Source organism: Tamandua tetradactyla, chromosome 6 (genome assembly GCF_023851605.1).
Source record: "Tamandua tetradactyla isolate mTamTet1 chromosome 6, mTamTet1.pri, whole genome shotgun sequence".
NCBI classification, from domain to species: domain Eukaryota; kingdom Metazoa; phylum Chordata; class Mammalia; order Pilosa; family Myrmecophagidae; genus Tamandua; species Tamandua tetradactyla.
Window position 1 is genome coordinate 14,797,702 of NC_135332.1, and position 19,281 is coordinate 14,816,982.

A 19,281-nucleotide genomic window follows, 5' to 3' on the forward strand; every position below is an offset into this window, starting at 1 on the left:
CCTCAGCGTAACATCCCCAACCTGCGCCTATACCTGCCCGGAAACAAATCACCGTACTGAGTGCTCCACCCCGTGCCCTGCTCCCTGCTGTACAATCATCCCGCACACACAAGGCCATAGACTACTGAAAGAAATCATCTCCCAAAGTAAATCAATCAAGATATTTAGATGCAACGAAGACAGCAGAAGATCACTAAGCATATCACAATGCAGACAGATACAACCCTGCCTGATGACCACATTAAAACACCAGAGGAGACACAGACATTGGAACAACTAATCAAAGATGTTCATATAACTCTACTTAATAAGTGGGATGGCAAATGACATAAAGTAGATCAAGAAGACAGTAAAGGAGCATAAAGAGGAATTTGAAAGGATAAATAGAAAAATAGCAGATATCACAGAGATTTAAAGATTCTGTTGACCAAATAAAAAACATACTAGAGGCACACAACACCAGATTTGAAGAAACAGAAGAAAGAATAAGTGATATAGAGAACAGGATAGTTGACTTCAAAGACTCAAAACAGCAAATGGCAAAAAAAGATGGAAAAAACTGAATGGGAACTAAGGGAAATGATAGACAAAACAAAACACTCAAGTATAACAATCATTGGTGTCCCAGAAGGAGAAGAGAGGAGTAAAGGGCTATAAAGAGTAGTTGAGGATATAATGGGGGAAAACTTCCCTGTCCTCTGTTCTAGTTTGCTAGCTGCTGGAATGCAACACACCAGAGATGGGTTGGCTTTTAATAAAAGGGAATTTATTTCATAAGTTCTTCATAGGAAAGGCAGCTAACTTGCATATGAGGTTCTTTCTTATGTGGGAAGGCTCAGGGTGATCTCTGCTGGCCTTCTCTCCAGGCCTCTGGGTTCCAACAACTTTCCCTGGAGTGTTTTCTTTCTGCATCTCCAAAGGCCTGGGTTCAGCTGCGAGTGCTGAGATGAGGTATGCTGAGCTGCTTGGGCTGTGCTACATTGCACTCTCTCATTTAAGCACCAGCCAATTAAGTCAAACATCATCATTGCAGCCGGCATGCCTTCTAGCCAATTGTAGATGTAATTAGCAACAGATGAAGTTCACATACCATTGGCTCATGTCCATAGCAACAGAACTAGGTCCCTTCACCTGGCCAGGTTGACAACTGAATCTAACTACCATACCCTCATAAAGAACATAAATATACAAGTCAAAGAAGCCCAAAGAACTCGAAACAGAATAAATCTAAATAGGCCTTCCCCAAGGCACGTGCTAATCAGTCTGTCAAATGTTGAAGAGAAGCAGAAAATCCTCAAAGTGGCAAGGGAAAAACAATCTACTACATGCAAGAGAAATCAAGTAAGACTGAGTTCAGACTACTCAATTGGCACTCTGGAGGCTAGAAGACAGTGGTATGATATATTCAAGATCCTGAAAGAGAAAGACTTCCAGCCAAGAATTCTGAACCCAACCAAATTGTCCTTCAAAATTGAGGGAGAGATTAAAGTTTTCACAGATGAAGAAGTTCCTGAAAGAATTTTCAACATGTTTTCAATGGTCAACAAGAGAACAGCCCTATAAGAAATACTAAAAGGAGTTCTGCCGGCTGAAAAAAAAAGACAGGAGAGGAAGGTCTGGAGCAGGGCACAGAATTGAAGAGTACCACTAAGGGTAATTTCAAGAATACAAAGAGAAAGAGGGAAAAGAATATATAGATTTGACAAATAAAATAAAAAAGATAAGATGGTGAAATCCAAAAGCGCATTTTTAGTAATAACTTTTAATGTTAACAGACTAAACTTACCAATTAAAAGATACAGATTGGCAGAATGGATTAAGAAACATAATCCAGCTATAAGCTGTTTACAAGAGACTTATCTTAGTTAGGAAGATACGAATAGATTGAAAATGGTGGAAAAAGATTTTCCACACAAGTTGTAACCAAAAGAAAACAGGAGTAGCTCTACTAATATTGGACAAAATAGACTTGAAATGTAAAGACATCATAAAAGACAAAGAAGGACGTTATATACTAACTAAAGGGTCAATTCACCAAGAAGATATAACAATCATAAATGTTTATGCTCCCAATCAAGGAGCTCCAAAGTATATGAGACAGACATTGGCAAAACTGAAGGGAGTGATAGATGTTTCAACAATAATATTGGAGAGTTCAATACATGACTCTCCTCTATAGATAGAACAACCAGATAGAAGGTCAACAAGGAAGTAAAGAACTTAAATAACTTGATAAGTGAATTAGATCTAACAGACATATATAGGTCATTGCACCACAAAGCACCAAGTTATACACTCTTCCCTAGTGCTCATGGAACATTCTCCAGGATGGATCATATGCTGGGGCACAAAACAGGTCTTTATAAATTAAAAAATATTGAAATTATTCAAAGAACTTTCTCTGATCACAATGAGATGAAGCTGGATCACAATTACCACCAAAGAATGAGAACATTCACAAATATATGGAAATTAAATAACACACTCCTAAACAACCAGTGGGTCAAAGAAGAAATTGCTAGAGAAACCAGTGGCTATCTGGAGATGAATGAAATTGAGAATACAACTTATCAGAACTAATGGGATGTAGCAAAGACTGTGCTGAGAGGAAAATGTATTACCCTAAATGCCTATATTAAAAAACAAGAAAGAGCAAAAATCGAGGACATAACAGCAAACCCGAAGGAACTTGAGAAAGAACAGCAAACTAAGCCCAAAGCAAATAGAAGAAGAGAAATAACAAAGATTAAAGCAAAGATAAATGAATGGAGAACAAAAGAACAATAGAAAGAATCAATAAAACCAAAAGTTGGTTCTTTGAGAAAATCAATAAAATTGATGGGCCACTAGCAAAACCAACAAAGAAAAATAGAGAGAAGATGCAAATAAACAAAATCAGAAATGAGAAAGTGTGCATTACCACAGACACTGAAGAAATAAAAGAAATCATAAGAGGATACTATAAACAACAATATGCCAACAAACTAGACAATGTAGATGAAATGGACAAATTCCTGGAGACACACAAACAAGCTACACTGACTCAGGAAGAAGTAGATCTAGACAAACTAATCACAAGTAAAAAGATTCAATCAGTCATTAAAAATCTTCCTACAAAGCAAAGCCCAGGACCAGATGGCTTTACAGGGGAATTTTCTCAAACATTCCAGAAAGAACTAACACCAATCCTGCTCAAACTTTTCCAAAAAAATGAGGAAAAATGAACTCTACATAACTCATTTTATGAAGCTAATATCATTTTAATACCAAAAACCGGGTAAAGATGCTAAAAGAAAGAAAAACTACAGGCCAATATCCCTAATGAACATAGATGCAAAAATTCTCAATAAAATATCAGCAAATCGAATCCAACAGCACATTAAAAAAATTATACACCATCTCCAAATGAGGTTTATACCAGGAATGCAAGGATGGTTCAACACAAGAAAAATCAATTAATACAGCTTATTAATAAATTGAAAGGAAAACATCATATGATCTTCTCAATTGATGCTGAAAAAGCATTCAACAAAATTCAGCATCCTTTTCTGACAAAAACACTTCAAAAGATAAGAATCAAAGGTAACTACCTCAATATGATAAAGGAAATATATGAAAATATGATAGCCAGCATTGTACTCAATGGAGAGAGACTGAAGATTTCCCCCTAAGATCAGGTACCAGACAAGGATGCCCACTGCCACCACTATTATTCAACATTGTGCTAGAAGTTCTAGCTAGAGCAATCAGGCAGGGCAAAGAAATAAAAGGCACTCAAACTGGAAAGGAAGAAGTAAAACTCTCATTATTTGCAGATGATATGATACTATACTTGGAAGATCCTGAGAAATCTACAGCAAAGTTACTTGAGCTAATAAATTCAGCAAGGTGGCAGGATATAAAATTAATGTGCAAAAATCAATAACATTTCTATACACAAGCAATGACCTAGCTGAGGAGTCAGTTAAAGAAAAACAAAATCCATTCAAAATAGCAACTAAAAGAATCAAATACTGGGCAGGCCACGGTGGCTCAGTGGCAGAGTTCTTGCCTACCATGCTGGAGACCCAGGTTTGATTCCCAGTGCCTGCCCATGTAACAACAACAACAAAAAGAATCAAATACTTAGGAATGAACTTAACTAGGTATATAAAAGACTTGTACACAAAAAATTACATAACATTGCTAAAAGAAATCAAAGGCGATCTAAATAGGTAGAAAGACATTCCCTGTTCATGGATAGGAAAGCTAAATATAGTTAAGATGTCAATTCCCCCCAAATTGATGTACAGATTCAACACAGTACCAATCAAAATTCCAACAAATAGTTTGAAGATTTGGAAAAACTAACTACCAAATTCATCTGGAAAGGAAAAAGACCCCAAATAGTTAAAAGCATCCTAAAAAAGAAAAACAAAGTGGGAGGATAAACACTCCCTGACTTTAAAACCTATTATAAAGCCACAGTGCTCAAAACAGCATGGTACTGGCACAAAGACAGAAGAATTGACCAATAGTGTGCTGGTTTGAAAGGAAGTATGCCCCCTAAGAGAAGCCATGTTTTAATATAAATCCCATTTCTTAAAGGTAGAGTGATCCCTATTCAATACTGTATGTTTGGGACTGTGGTGAGATCATCTCCCTGGTTGATGTGATTTAGTTAAGAATGGTTGTTAGACTGGATTGGGGGATGACATGTCTCCACCCATTTGAGTGGGTCTTGATTAGTTTCTGAGGTCCTATAGAGGAGGAAACATTTTGGAGAATGAGAGATTCAGAGAGAGCAACACTACAAAGTAGAGAGTCCACCAGCCAGCGACCTTTGGAGATGAAGAAGGAAGACACCTCCCGGGGAGCTTCATGAAATAGGAAGCCAGGAGAGAAAGCTAGCAGATGATGCTGTGTTCGCCATGTGCACTTCCAGCTGAGAGAGAAGCCCTGGCTGTGTTCGCCATGTGCCTTCTCACTTGAGAGAGAAACCCTGAACTTCATCGGCCTTCTTGAACCAAGGTATCTTTCCCTAGATGCCTTTGATTGGACATTTCTTTAGACTTGTTTTAATTGGGACATTTTCTCGGCCTTAGAACTGTAAACTAGCAACTCATTAAATTCCCCTTTTTAAAAGCCGTTCCGTTTCTGGTATATTGCATTCCAGCAGCTAGCAAACTAGAACAAATAGAATCAAACTGAGAGTACAGAAATAGACTGCCAAATCTATGGCCAACTGATTTTTGACAAGGTTCCCAAATCCTCTGAACTGGGACAAAATAGTCTTTTCAATAATTGGGCATGGAAGAACTGGATATCAATAGCCCAGAGAATGAAAGAGGACCCCTATCTTACACCCTACACAAAAATTAACTCAAAGTGGATCAAACACCTAAATATAAGAACTAGCACCATAAAGCTTCTAGAAGAAAATGTAGGAAACATCTTCAAGACCAAGTAGTAGGAGGTAGCTTCCTAAAAGCACAAAACAACCCAAAGCACAACAAACAAAAGAAAAAACATAAATAGGAACTCCTCAAAATCAAATGCTTCTGCACCTCAAAAGACTTTGTCAAGGTGAAGAGGCAGCCAACTCAATGGGAGGACATATTTGGAAATCACAGATCAGACAAAGGTTTGATTTCCTGTATATACAAAAAATCATACAACTCAACAACAAAAAAACAAACAACCCAATTATAAAATTGACTAAAGATATGAATAAGCATTTTTCTGAAGAGCAAATACAGATGGCTCAAAAGCACATGAAGAGATACTCATTTTCACTGGGTATAAGGGAAATGCAGATCAAGACTACAATGAGATACCACCTCACATCTATTAAGAATGGCTGCTATTAAATAAACAGGAAACTATAAATGTTGGAGAGGATGTGGAGAAGCTGGGGTACTTATGCACTGCTGGTGGGAATGTGTAAAGGTGCAGCCACTATGGAAGACTGTTTGGCAGTTCCTTAGGAAACTAAATATTGAGTTGCCCTATGACCCAGCAATAGCACTACCTGGTATATACCCAGAAGAGCTGAAAGCAACAACACAAAGACAGTTGCACATTGATGTTCATAGCAGCATTATTCACAATCGCCAAAAGATGGAAACAAACCAAATGCCCAACAACAGATGAATGGATCAACAAAATGTGGTATATACATATGATGGAATATTATGCAGCAGTAAGACAAAATGATGTCTTGAAGCACATGACAAGATGGATAAACCTTGAGGACATAATGCTGAGTGAAATTAGCCAGACACAAAAGGATAGCTACTGTATGATTCCACTTTTATGGCCAGCATAAAGGTATAATCAGAGGCTTATAATACAGAATATAGGGGACTTAGAGATACATAGAAGCTAGAGATGGGTGAACCGATAACTGATGAGGTTGAACTCTAATGTAAGGGAATAGATAGGAGTGAAGGTGACTCTCTAGTGGGTCTATAAGTGATAATACCATATTGAAGATGAACAAGATTGAAAGGGGTTGTATAAAGAGATGGAAGCAGCCAAAATGCCCATCAAAAGATGGTTGGCTAAACAAACTGTGACATTTACATAAGATGGAATATTATGCAGCTGTAAGACTGAATTAAGTTATGAAGTATATCACAACATGAATGGACCTTAAGGACATTATGCTGAGTGTGATTAGCCAGAAACAAAAGGACAAATACTGTATGGTCTCACTGATATGAACTGACATTAGTGAATAAACTTGGAATATTTCATTGGTAACAGAGACCATCAGGAGATAGAACTAGGGTAAGATATTGGGTAATTGGAGCTGAAGGGATACAGATTGTGCAACAGGACTGAATATAAAAACTCAGAAATGGACAGCACAATATTACCTAACTGTAATACAATTATGCTAAAACACTGAATGAAGCTGCATATGAGAATGATAGAGGGAGGAGGGCTGGGGCATAAATGAAATCACAAAAAAAGATAAACGAGAAAGATTGAGGTGGTCTAATCTAGGAATGCCTAGAGTGTATAACGATAGTGACTAAATGTACAAATTTAAAAAATGTTTTTGCGTGAGGAAGAACAAAGGAATGTCATTACTGCAATGTGCTGAAAATAGATGGTAATTCAAGTTTGAAAATTTCAACTTATGTGTGAGACTAAAGCAAAAAAATGTTTATTTGGTACAAATTTATACTTTGACTAGTGCATCTCCTAATATAACTTATGTAGATAGTTGATTGAACACCTTAAGTACATGGAACTTTGTATAGGATATGAGATTTTGTTGGTTTGTCCAGGTGATGCCCTGATGAATCCCAGAGTGATTTAATCAGTGAGTGGAAAAGTATTTGCAAAGTCCCCTTCGGGGAATGGTGAGAACTGGGGAAAACTCACTTCCCCAAGTTGAATTCTTGATATTCTCACAAGCAGTGTGGGCAACCAACCAGAGCTACAGGCTCTGAGCCCCCAGTCTTGGGATTTGTTCATATGAAACTTAACCCCACAAAGGATCGGTCAAGCCTACTTAAAATTAGGCCTAAGAGTCACCCCCAAGAGAACCTCTTTTGTTGCTCAGATGTGGCCTCTCTCTCCAGCCAACACAGCAAGCAGACTCACCACCCTCCCCCAGTCTACGTGGGACATGACTACCAGGGGTGTGGATCTTCCTGGCAACGTGGGACAGAAATCCCAGAATGAGCTGAGATTCAGCATCAAGGGATTGAGAAAACCTTCTCAACCAAAAGGGGGAAGAGTGAAATGAGACAAAGTGTCAATGGCTGAGAGATTCCAAACACAGTTGAGAGGTTTTCCTGGAGGTTATTCTTACGCATTAAGTAGATATCACCTTGTTAACCAAGATGTAATGGAGAGGCTGGAGGGAACTACCTGAAAATGTAGAGCTGTGTTCCAGTAGCCATGTTTCTTGATGATGATTGAATAATGATATAACTTTCACAATGTGACTGTGTGATTGTGAAAACCTTGTGTCTGATGGTCCTTTTATCTACCTTATCAACAGACAAATAGAACATATGGAATAAAAATAAATAATAGGGGGAACAAATGTCGAGATAAATTTAGTTTGAAATGCTAGTGATAAGTGAAAGCGAGGGGTAAGGGGTATGGTATGTATAATCTTTTTTTTCTCCCTCTCTGTTATCGTTTTATTTCTTTTTCTGTTGTCTTTTTATTTCTTTTTCTGAATTGATGAAAACGTTCTATGAAATGATGAATATGCAACTATGTGATGATATTGAGAATTACTGATTATATATGTAGAACAGAATGGTATGTTAATGTTTTTGTTTGTTCTTAATTTTTTAAATTAATAAATACATTTAAAAATAAAAAAATTTAAAAAATAGAAAGGGGTTGCATAGACCCATGTATCCCACTGATTCACACTAGAAATATTAATTAGTTCTCCTGAGAATTACTTCAAAGATATGATTCTTGTATAAAGAGTGTTTAAGTTCAGGGTGCAGGGGGAAAAACTGCTATTGAATGCTACGAGCTTTGTTCAAAAGGAAACCATCAGCACTACCACGGCAACAGCAGAGATAAATAAAGGGGAGAGGGACAAAAGTTAAGAGGAGGTTTAAATACCCTATTTGGCAAAGGTGTGTTTATTGGTTTTCTTTCTTTTGGGAACAATGAAATTATCTGAAATTGAGAACGTTGATGGATTGTGAACTTTGGACCCTCTACCTGATGCTCAATGAACGCAGGTGGCTGAAGGAAGCACTGACGGAGAAGTAGAAAGGCAAACGATGGTGTATACTTATGAACGAAGGTTGTGCTGCTGCAAAAAGGAATAAAGTCGTGAGCCATGCAGCAATGTGAATGAACATGTGGGACATTTGGTGATCAAAATAAGCCAGAAACAAAAGAACAAGAATGGTATGGTCACCTTTAGAAAATGCTTATAAGAAAACAGGAGCCTAGATTGTAAGCTTTTAGAGCAGGCACATTAAATCCGGAGTGGTGATTATTATTTCTGGATTTTGAGAGGCTGTTATATATATATATATAACCTGATATTTAGAGATAAAAACGAAGCCAAACAGGTTGGGGTTAAAGTAATTCAGAGCATAGGGGTAAGGAAGACAGTGTCTATATTTTAGAACCACACATACTCTTTGAGACCAGTGAAAGAAGGTTTATTTGATCTGGAATTGAAATTTTCTGTGTGCATAATCTAATTCGACCTATCTGTATAGTTCATTTGAACAATTGAAACACAGGGAGCACAGAATAAGAAAGAGGTCCTTTAATCCTGTACAGGTTATTGTAATGCCTGGAAACATCCTAGAATATATTAAGAAAATAATCAAGAAGTATTGGCAAAGTCCCCTGAGGGAGGGGAGAAAGAATATGGAACTATTAAACCTTACTATCAAGGAATCCCCTGATACTGTGCCAAACTTGAGAGACACGCAAATCAATAGGCCATGCCCTCGATCATGAGGCTTACTCTTGTGTAGCTTATGTAGGTAGCAGAGAAGCTTAGACTACCTACAGGCATGCCTAAGAGTTACTTCTGGAGGACCTCTGTTGTTGCTCAGATGTGGCCTCAGTCTCTCTAAGCCCAACTCTGCAAGTGAAATCATTGCCCTCCCTCCAACGTTGGACATGACATCCAGGGGTGAAAGTTTCCCTGGCAACGTGGGAGAAGACTCCTAGGGATGAATCCAGACCTGGCACCATGGGATCAACAATTCCATCCTGACCAAAAGGGGGCAAAGAAGTGTAAATAATAAAGTATCAGTGGCAGAGAGTTCAAATAGAGTCGAGAGGCTACTCTGGAGGTTGCTCTTACACAAGGAGAACCTTGTTGCCTCTGGAGGTTGCTCTTACAACCTTCAATTAGACCCTGATACCTATCATAACCTACCAACCCCCAGCCAGGACCATTCCAGCCAATCCTAAAGAACACTTAGGGCAATTTACAAGATTCCACAAGGGTTCCAGGCACTAGAGTAACTTTCCAGAAACCTACAATCTCCAGATGGGTCCCTGGTTCAGATAAATCCTGAAACCTAGCCCAGCCTCTCCAGAACACCAGATAGTTCCATCTCCCTACCCCATATTAGTGACAGACCATTTCAATATCAAAAATTTATAATTGCCATAGCCCAAACACCCCTAAAGAGAGGGATGGAAAGATCAAAGGTGATGGTGGAATTATACAGTGAAGATAGGATTTAACAAACGAATATGACTGCTGAATCATTACATTTATATCTCTTTTAGTCTCCAATATTTTAGAGCAGCTAGAAGTGAAAACCTAAAATTGTGAAGTTAAACCCATGTCAAAGTCTGAAATATGTTCTACAAGAGATTGTGGCACTGTGCTTTGAAATTTATAGCTTTTTTGTATATATGTTATTTTTCACAAAAAAAGAAGGAAAAAAAAGTTGATTGTGATGATAAAAGAATATTTAAGCCTTCTAGCCGCCTATACTCTGGAGCACTTAGAAGGAAAAATAGGAGAGGATCGTATGGCAGCCCATGACAAACTCCGGGATCTGCCCTGTAACTCAGTTGTTGAAGAGTGCTTTGAAAACTACTGCTTATTTATTTCTTTGCTTTGTATATATGTTATACTGTACAATAAAAAAAGGTTAAAAGAAAAAAAGTAATGCAAAGGGTGGTGGCGATAGTGGCTCGGTGGCAGGATTCTCGCCTGCCATGCCAGAGACCTGGGTTTGGTTCCCAGTACCTGCCCATGCAAAAAAAATAAAGTAATGCAGAAGGTTAGAACCGCAAGTGTTAGGTTGTATATATGTTAACACGAAAAAAATAATACTGATAAAAGAAAAAAGTAAGTCGATGTGGTGATGGTAGTATAATTATTATTGTGAATGTAATTAATTCCACTGAACTGTAGGCTTGAAAGTAGTTAAAATGGGAACTTTTATGTTACATATAGGTTACCACTATAAAAATAATTTTTTTTTTTAAAGTAAGGTGATGAGTGTATATAACCAGCTCTGCAATTTGAAGCAAAGAGGAAACTGGCCTCTGGAGGGGTCGGGGGTGGGGGGGAGCTGCTTTTTCCACGAGGAGACACGCAGTGATCTTAGCCCATGGATGCACGCTCAGGGAGGCCAGACCAGACCCCAGTGTATAGTGCTGTAACTAAGGGGTGTGGAGAGACCCCCAGCTGGCTTGTCTGAGCTGGAAATACTGCACAGTGTCTGCAGGGCCAGGCAGCCTGGCTGTCAGTCCTTACAGCGTCAGGCATTGGCCCTGTGGACCCAGGCTGCTGTACACACACACACACACACACCCCGAAGCCCGTTTCTCCATGTTGGAAGTGCAGGACCTCGGCTGGCCCTACATAGCCTAACCCTGCACATCACGACACAGATTCCTGAGCTGGGAAGAGAGGCCAGGACCGAGGCCTGCTCTCCTGGGGTTCTGGTCAGGTAGGGCTTGGTCATGGGTCTTTGGTCCCATGAAAAGAAAGAAGCAGGAGAAATTCTTTCCGCATGTGGGCACTGGGTCCCGCCTCCCTACCCACTCCAGCCTCAGTTCTCCTCCCTCCGTAGGAAAGGCCACAATCACAAAGAAAAAAGACTTCTAGGGAGCAACAGGTGTGGCCGTTGGTTTTTCCTAGTTCTTGGTTCTGCTTCCTGCTGGGTGCACGCTCCCGGGCCCAGCCCTGGGTCCCAGAGAGGGTGGTGTGGATGTGACCTCTTGAATCCCAGAGCTGGGGAGCATGGGGGGGGGTATGGGGTGGGGGATCTGCACCCAGGGCAGGGAGGTGGCTGGCCTTGGCCACTGCCCTGAGCCATAAACAATCCGACTCCATCCCTGTCCCACGTGTGTGGCTGGGGTCCTGGCAGGGTCCCTGCAGGAAGCCTTTGGCATTCCAATGACTCTGCCTCCTTCCCATCCTTCAGCCTCTTTGCGTCCTTCTCAAAGGAGTCCAACAGAAGCCTTGGTTCCCGAAAAGCTAAGAAACAAAAAGTGTAACGTGTACTGTGCAGGAGTTGAGAGCGAAGAGAAAAGCAGAAACTGAGGAGGTGAAGCAGGAGTCCCGGGGAACAAGAGAAGCAGCAACCTGTTTAAAAGCCAGAAAAGGCAAGAGAAAATGCTAAAAGGAACCACGAGACTCGCAAGACAACCTCTTTGGATAGGGTTGCTTGGTGCCAAATCAGATTTGGCACAGGCCACACTTAGTTTTCTTCATAGAATCATTTGTGGACTATTGGTGCTTCTGCAGAGGGGGCGGCAGGAAGCTTTGGCCCAGGCCTCTGTCAGCTCTGGAGGATTCCATCAGACCCCCACCTACCTCCTCCACCCTTGTCCCTTCCTCTTTCTGCAGCAGTCCTGTCCCTGTCACTGCGAAAAGCCCCCCAGTGGCTTCCCGTGACCCAAGGACTGAGCCTGACTCCCCAACATGATCACCCTTTGAGTCTCAGCCCCGTCTCAGCCAAGCTGGCCTGTTACCATGGGATTCCCAGGCCCTAAATCAGGGCCCGACAAATGGGCGGTACCCAACCAACACGCCCTCAGTCAATAGGATACACGAGTGATAAAAAGAGAAAGATTCTTTCCTTTTGGTTTACAGTGGAGGGAAGAACAGACATCTCATCTTTACACACATCTTACTGCCCTCGCTGTGCTAAATCCTGCCCAGCTGGCTCTCAGGTCAGTGGATGGGTCCTTGCAGACTTACAGGGGATGCTGGGACTTTTAGCCAACCCATACCTCCTGCTGTCTGTAGAGAAACCAGCCATGTGTCTCATTGTCTGCCCTGATGTCCCAGGGGCAAGGAAGGGACACAAGTCCTGGCAGATGGTTTCACCTGCAAGCTTTGACTACAAAGAGAGGGGCCCTTTCCAAATCCTCCAGAACACAAAACTCACCAACGAGAGGGGAGACCAAAGTCAAGTCTGAGCTGGGGGTGAGAGGAAGGAATCTCCAAGGGAACCCAGCGGCAAGGGCCAGCCGCTGAGAAAGCATTTTAGACATCTGCAGCTGTAGTGGAGAAGGTCCCAGGTCGTCTGAAAGGAGGCTCTGACCTGATCTTGCTGTAAGGGACAGGGCATCAAGAGGACCTCAACACGGATTGAGGAAAGCCCTGGAAAAGTGTTAAGAACAGACTTGCAGAGGACATCTCTGTTGACTCCAGGGAAGCTGGAGCCAACTGTCAGGCAGGAGGCAGGTGTGAAGAGAGAAGGTGAGGCGTCCAGACTAAAGGCAGCTGCTGGAGGCCCGGTGAGCAGGATCTTCCCAGCCCTTTCTCCTTTGCCTTCCCCAAATGTCAGGCCATCTGCGGGGGCGGGAGTGGGGGCCAAACCATGAGCCGTCTCTCTGGGTGGCCAGGAGGTGAGCCAGGAAATGCCGGGGGAGTTGCCAAGTCCAGAAGTCCTGGTGCCCAGGCCTGCCCTTCCCCAAGAGGGGAGATGAAGTTGGGGGAGGGGGAGAACTGGAGAAGTCTGGGGCTCCCTGCAGGGTGTGAGGCCTGAGTGTGGAGGGGGGGTAAGGGGGAGGTCGGGGGGGGGTGGCGTTCGCAGTGAGCTCCCTGATAGCAAGGCCTGGGGGTCAGGGTGGGAGTTCTACCGGACAGTGGCCGTGGATTCTTTCACTCATCACACACAAAAACCAATTCCTGAGACACTGGGGTTTCAGAGAGAGAAAGAGGTTATTACTAGGTGCTCCGTAGCAGAGCAGATGGCCTAGTGGCCCAAAATTGGTCCCCCCGAATAGCAATAATTTGTATAGTTTGATTAGAGTAAGGATGGGCAGGGTTTCGGGTAATGAGCACAGTGGCCCCAGGTGATGTCGTGAGAGACGATCTGATTATTGAGCATGCACAGACGGATCACAGGCTCAGCCCAGAAGTGTGAAAACGGTGGGGCGGTCCAGGTGAAGTGTAGGCTCCAGTCTAAGCCACTGCACATGTCAGGTGGGCCATTTGGGTTAGATCCAGTCTCACTTATTAAGATTATTTTTGACTTGGGGTGTGTTAATTCCGGCTTGACCCAAGATGCTTCGTTAATAAACATTAGGGGCTGTCTTTAGTGATCACAAGACTCTAAACTTGAAAAACTGGATAACTGGGTACAAATGAAGGTTAGTCATAAGGTTTTTACCATCACAGGGGCAGAAGATAAGGGCTCTACAATCATTATCAGAGATCAAAACAGCTGGGTTACAATTTAGAGATTTCAGGCACTTCCCTCTGTCTACTCCAATATACCAGAAAACAAAAAGGAATATCTATGTAAAGGCTCAGTCATCAAAATCATCCCCTACCTCCTGATTTCTCGGTTACAGGGTGGGTGCACTTCCCCTCTGTCCCTCCATTTCCTTTGTAATGGGCAAGAGCTGGGACCAGGCCCCGGCGACCCAGCACAGAAGATAAACATCCCTTAGTCCCAAAGGACTGCCCTCTGGATCCAAGGTCCAAAGCCTCAGGCACTGTGGTAGGTGGAGTCCTACAGAGAGGGAAGCCAGATTCAAAGGGCTGGAAGGGTTTGATGCTGCTGTGACTGGCTTTGAAGATGGAGGGGGCTACTTGGAAAGGCCTGGAGGGCGGCCTCCCAGAGCTGAGAGACCCCCAGCTGTCCACTAGCAGGAAATGGAACCTCAGTCCTGCACTGCAAGGAGCCGGACTCCGCCACAACCTAAATAAACCTGGAAGCTGATTCCAGGTCTGCGCCTCACCTCAGCTCAAACCTCCAGATGAGACCCAGGTGGCACGCTTCTTGATTTTGGCCTTGCAAGTCACTAAGCGGAGAACCAGCTGAGCCCGCCCCAGACTTCTGACCTACAGAACCCGGAGCTAATGAATGGACACTGTTGTAAACCAAGCGTGTGGCAACTTGTTACCTGACAATAGGAAACCAATACCGGCACCTGCACAATAAAGGTTCCAGGTCATGTCTATCGACCCAAGGCAAGAAGGAAAGGTAGTGCCTGCTGGCAGCCACATCCTGGGGGGAGCTCTCTGACTTGTGCCCCTCCTCCACACACAAGCATCCAAATCTTTGTGCATGCAGCCTCTGCCGAGGCAAAAATCCTGCCTTCAGGTTGGAAAGTTTGGGTGTGCACAAACTGTTTTCAGCTTGACCAATTGTAGGTGAGCAGCGTAGCTGCTGCTGCTGCTTTTTTGTTTTGGGGTTTTGTTTTCTTAATTAAAGCAGATGTATGTTTACAGAAAAATCGTACAGAAAGTATAGAGCTTCCATATACCTCACTCCACACACCCAGTTTTCCTTATTATTCACATTTTGCACTAGTGTGTTTCCTTTCTTACAGTTGATGAAGCCATGTTATTATGATTATGTTATTTAACCAGGTCCAGAATTCACATTAGGGTTCACTCTTTTTTTTTTTTTTTTAGGGTTCACTCTTGGTGTTGTCCGGTTCTAGTCTTGTAATATATATACAGCCTAATATTAATCATTTTAGCTACTCTCAAGTATAAAATTCAATGCTGTTCAATGCATTCATACTGTTGGGCTACCATCACCCTCCATTACTGAAAATTTCCACCACCCTGAAGAGAAACTCTGCATCAGATAAGTATTGACGCCCCATTCTCCACCCACATCTCTTCTCCTAGTAACCTGTATTCTAATTTCTGACTCTATGACTTTGCATATTCTAATTATTTCATATATGTGAGATCATACAGTATCTCTTCTTTTGTCTCTGGCTGATTTCACTCAACATGATGTCTTCAAGGTTCATTCGTGTTGTAGCATGTCTCAGAACGTCATTCCTTTTTATGGCTGAATAATAGTCTGTTGACTATACTTACCACATCTTGGTTACTATTCTTCTGTAACAGCATAGCTTCTAAAGCCTGATTTATCCAGCTTTCTTACAAGTCTGCTTCTCTACTTATTTCCCTTTCTCTACTTACTTTCTACTCAGATCTGGTGCTGTCTGATCTTCCAGTTCTCAGCAAAAGCAAAATCCTTTCTCTCTAGTTAACCAGACTCATCTCCCTCGTTAAAATCCAGACTGTTCTTCTAGATTGTCCCTTAAAACTCAGAATATGTTGCTCTCTTTCTTGGCCCCATGACCTAAATGCCTTGATTTCATCCTGTTGGCTCCACCAGAATCCCAGCTTCCCTTCCAAGGCAGAGTTGTCTCTAAGGATCAGGGACTACATTTCCCAGCTGCCCCTGCATGGCGGCATGGTCTTGTGACTAGCTCCCACCACTGGACTGTGATCAGAAGAGCTGTGCGCTGCATCTGAGCCAAGGCGGAAAGAAGCAGGTATGCCTCCGCCCCCTTCCGCTGATGTAGATGGCACTGAGCCCCAGGAATGCAGAGTCCCAAGATGGAAAGAGCCCGGATCCCTCAATCATCACATGCTTCAGCCCTGGTTGGCCAAGTCGCTGGCCAATCAGGAACAGCTTCTTTGACCTATTATATGAATCAGTAACACATTTCTAAGGTATTTGAAACATTGTACATTTTTGGATCTAGCTGTCACTGCTAGATTGACACTTTTTTGTCAATTTTTTTAATTTTTATTAATAAAACCAATCAACATACAATATGAACATTCTTTTTTTATCACAGTTGTATATTCATCATCATGATCATTTCTTAGAACACTTGCATCAATTCAGAAAAAGAAATAGAAAGAAAGCAGAAAAAAAAATTCATACATACCATACCTCACCCCTCCCTTTCATTGATCACTAGCATTTCAATCTACTAAATTTATTTTAACATTTGTTCCCTCTATTATTTATTTCTTTTTAATCCATATGTTTTGCTCATCTGTCCATAAGGTAGATAAAAGAAGCATCAGACACAAGGTTTTCACAAGCTCACAGTCACATTGCAAAAGCTTTATCATTATACCATCATCTTCAAAAAACATTGGCCTACACTTTTTAATACACATCTGTCCATTTGGCCGTCAGCCGAAATCACCTTGCACAGGGTACCGCCTGATCTTCTGAGATGAAAGCCTCCAGTCACCCCATGTTTCATTCTCTCTGGTTGGTTCCCCTCCCGTCTTGGTTTACACTGTGTGTTTGCTCCAAACTCCGGCTGACTCAGGGAGCTGGGCCACCACCCATCTGCCACCAGCGAGGGCCTGGCTCCCAGCAAAACGCCCATTTATTCCCCCAAACATAGGGCTCTTTTTCTCCCCAAAGGCGGCACAGAAATATACTTGGAGAAGCCAGATGCTATTCAGCACGTGGCTCCTGATCACTTTGGGGTGCGGCCAGGGGAGCACGTGTCTTCAGCCTTAACTCCCTAAGCAGGAGCTGCTGGCGTTTGGGGAAGAGGTGGAGAGGGTAAGGGAAAGGGTGGGGGAACCAGAAGGAGGTGACAATTCTCTCAGAAAGCAATTAAGCATTTCTTGGTGGCCTCGGGGACAACTTCAACTTTTAGTACTTCTCCTCCAGGGAGGCTGAGGAGTGAAGGAGGAGAGTATCTGTAGCTGAGGTTTTTTAAAACTTTGCTTTAAAACACAGCATGAAGGGACACTGAGTATCTCCCTGCAGGAAGGTGGCCCCTCCTTGCTGGCTGCCTGGATGCCCCCATCCGTACAGCATCGGCCTCTGTTCCTGGTCAGTGTGAGAGCCACGGCTCATGCTCCCTCCAAAGGAGTCAGGGTTGCGTGCCCCACTGTCCCTTTCTGAAGTCTGACTCTTGATCACCAGCGCCAGCAGAGAGCAGAGGAGCTGGTAGATTCAGCCTAGAACGGGCCCCAGGGCTACCCTGGAGCTCTCAGATGCAAAGGCTCAGCTTGCTTGCTTTCTTTATTTTTCCCTTGGTAATAGAGCAATTTTATATTATATATTCTCAGTTGTATTTTGTAAATGTGTTTTAGTCCAACAAGGAGACTGGCACCAATGAGCACTAAACACACAAACACACTCACACACACACACACACAAACAAAAGCAAAGTGAGCCCATAACAATAGAAATTGGGTTTCAAGCGTAAGAAATGGCTAGGAATTATGATGCTGTGATTAGGGCAAATAAATGATACATTGCAGAGGGTTTTGCTTTTTAACTGATATTAAGGTAATGTTCATACAGCATAACATCTCCTATTTAAGCCACTTTCAAGTATGCTAGAGATGGGGTTATATTACAGAGGAAAATATTTGAGTAAATTGATATAAAAAATGGCATTCAAGTAATTGGATCATGCCTATATATAAATATCAGCTATTTCACAACATTTGAAAATACTGTCAATGTAATTATTATATTTAATGTAAAATAAACTGTATTTTTAAAACTATGCTATTCCTAAAAAGTCTTGTGATTAGTTATACATTTTATATTCATAACTTTTCTGATATTTTGTCTTTTTATCTATTATCTATTATAATAGGTTATATAAGATTATCTCTTTACCTTACTACAGTTAGGTGAGAGTTCCTTGAAGTTTTTATAAATGTGTATGATTTGAGTTTTGTCATCAGTATTAAATTGTTTGAATTTAATTGTACTTTTTAACTTGCTCTGATACGATTGTTGGATATTTTAGATTATTGCACAGGACAGGGTTGCAACTATTGGGAAAACAAACACATTATCTTAAAACAAAGGGTTTTACAAGACCAGCTCATTTATGGGGTCAGATGCCCGGAAAGTTACAAAATTACACGGGCAGTGAGGTGGGGGTCTGGCATCCGTGGAGGGGCTGCAGGATGACTTTGTCTTAGCTATTTCCAGGGCAAATTTGGTTTTTGTTTGAGTCAGGAAATAACAACCGCAGCCTTCCCAGGGCCAGGAATCCAGCCACTGGCTCCTGCTGGCTTCTCTCCTCCGTGGCACGCCTTGGCCAGATGCTCGAGCGCTCTGAGGTTAAATGACAACAGCCCGAACTGGGCTGCTCACAAAGCCCCAGGCCTCACTCGGAACGGACCAGCGTGGGCCAAGGGGCCTCCCCAGACCTCTCTACTGGTGACAGGAGCTGCCTGAATCCTCCATGTGCAGCCCAGGGAGTTGTCTCTACTTCCAACACTCCACTTCCTCAAGCATTAAACCCAAAGGGGTGATGAGCTGACAAGCCAGGGGTGGGTGCTGCCGGGTGCAATTCACATTTAGAGATTTCCCATGAGGATTCTTTCCCAACTTCCCCAGCCCCTGTGCTGTGGTCCAGCAGCCTCCCTGCTCAAGGTTCTTTCCAACAACCTAAATCCCTTCTCCTACAAAAAAAAAAAAAAAAAAAGAAAACTAATAAATAAATGAACTAAACAAAAAAAAAGAAAGAAAAATCCCTTCTCCTGTGTACTCATACCTGTCCTTCTGTCACATATAGTTTATGAATTTGCTCTTTTCTTCATTCCAA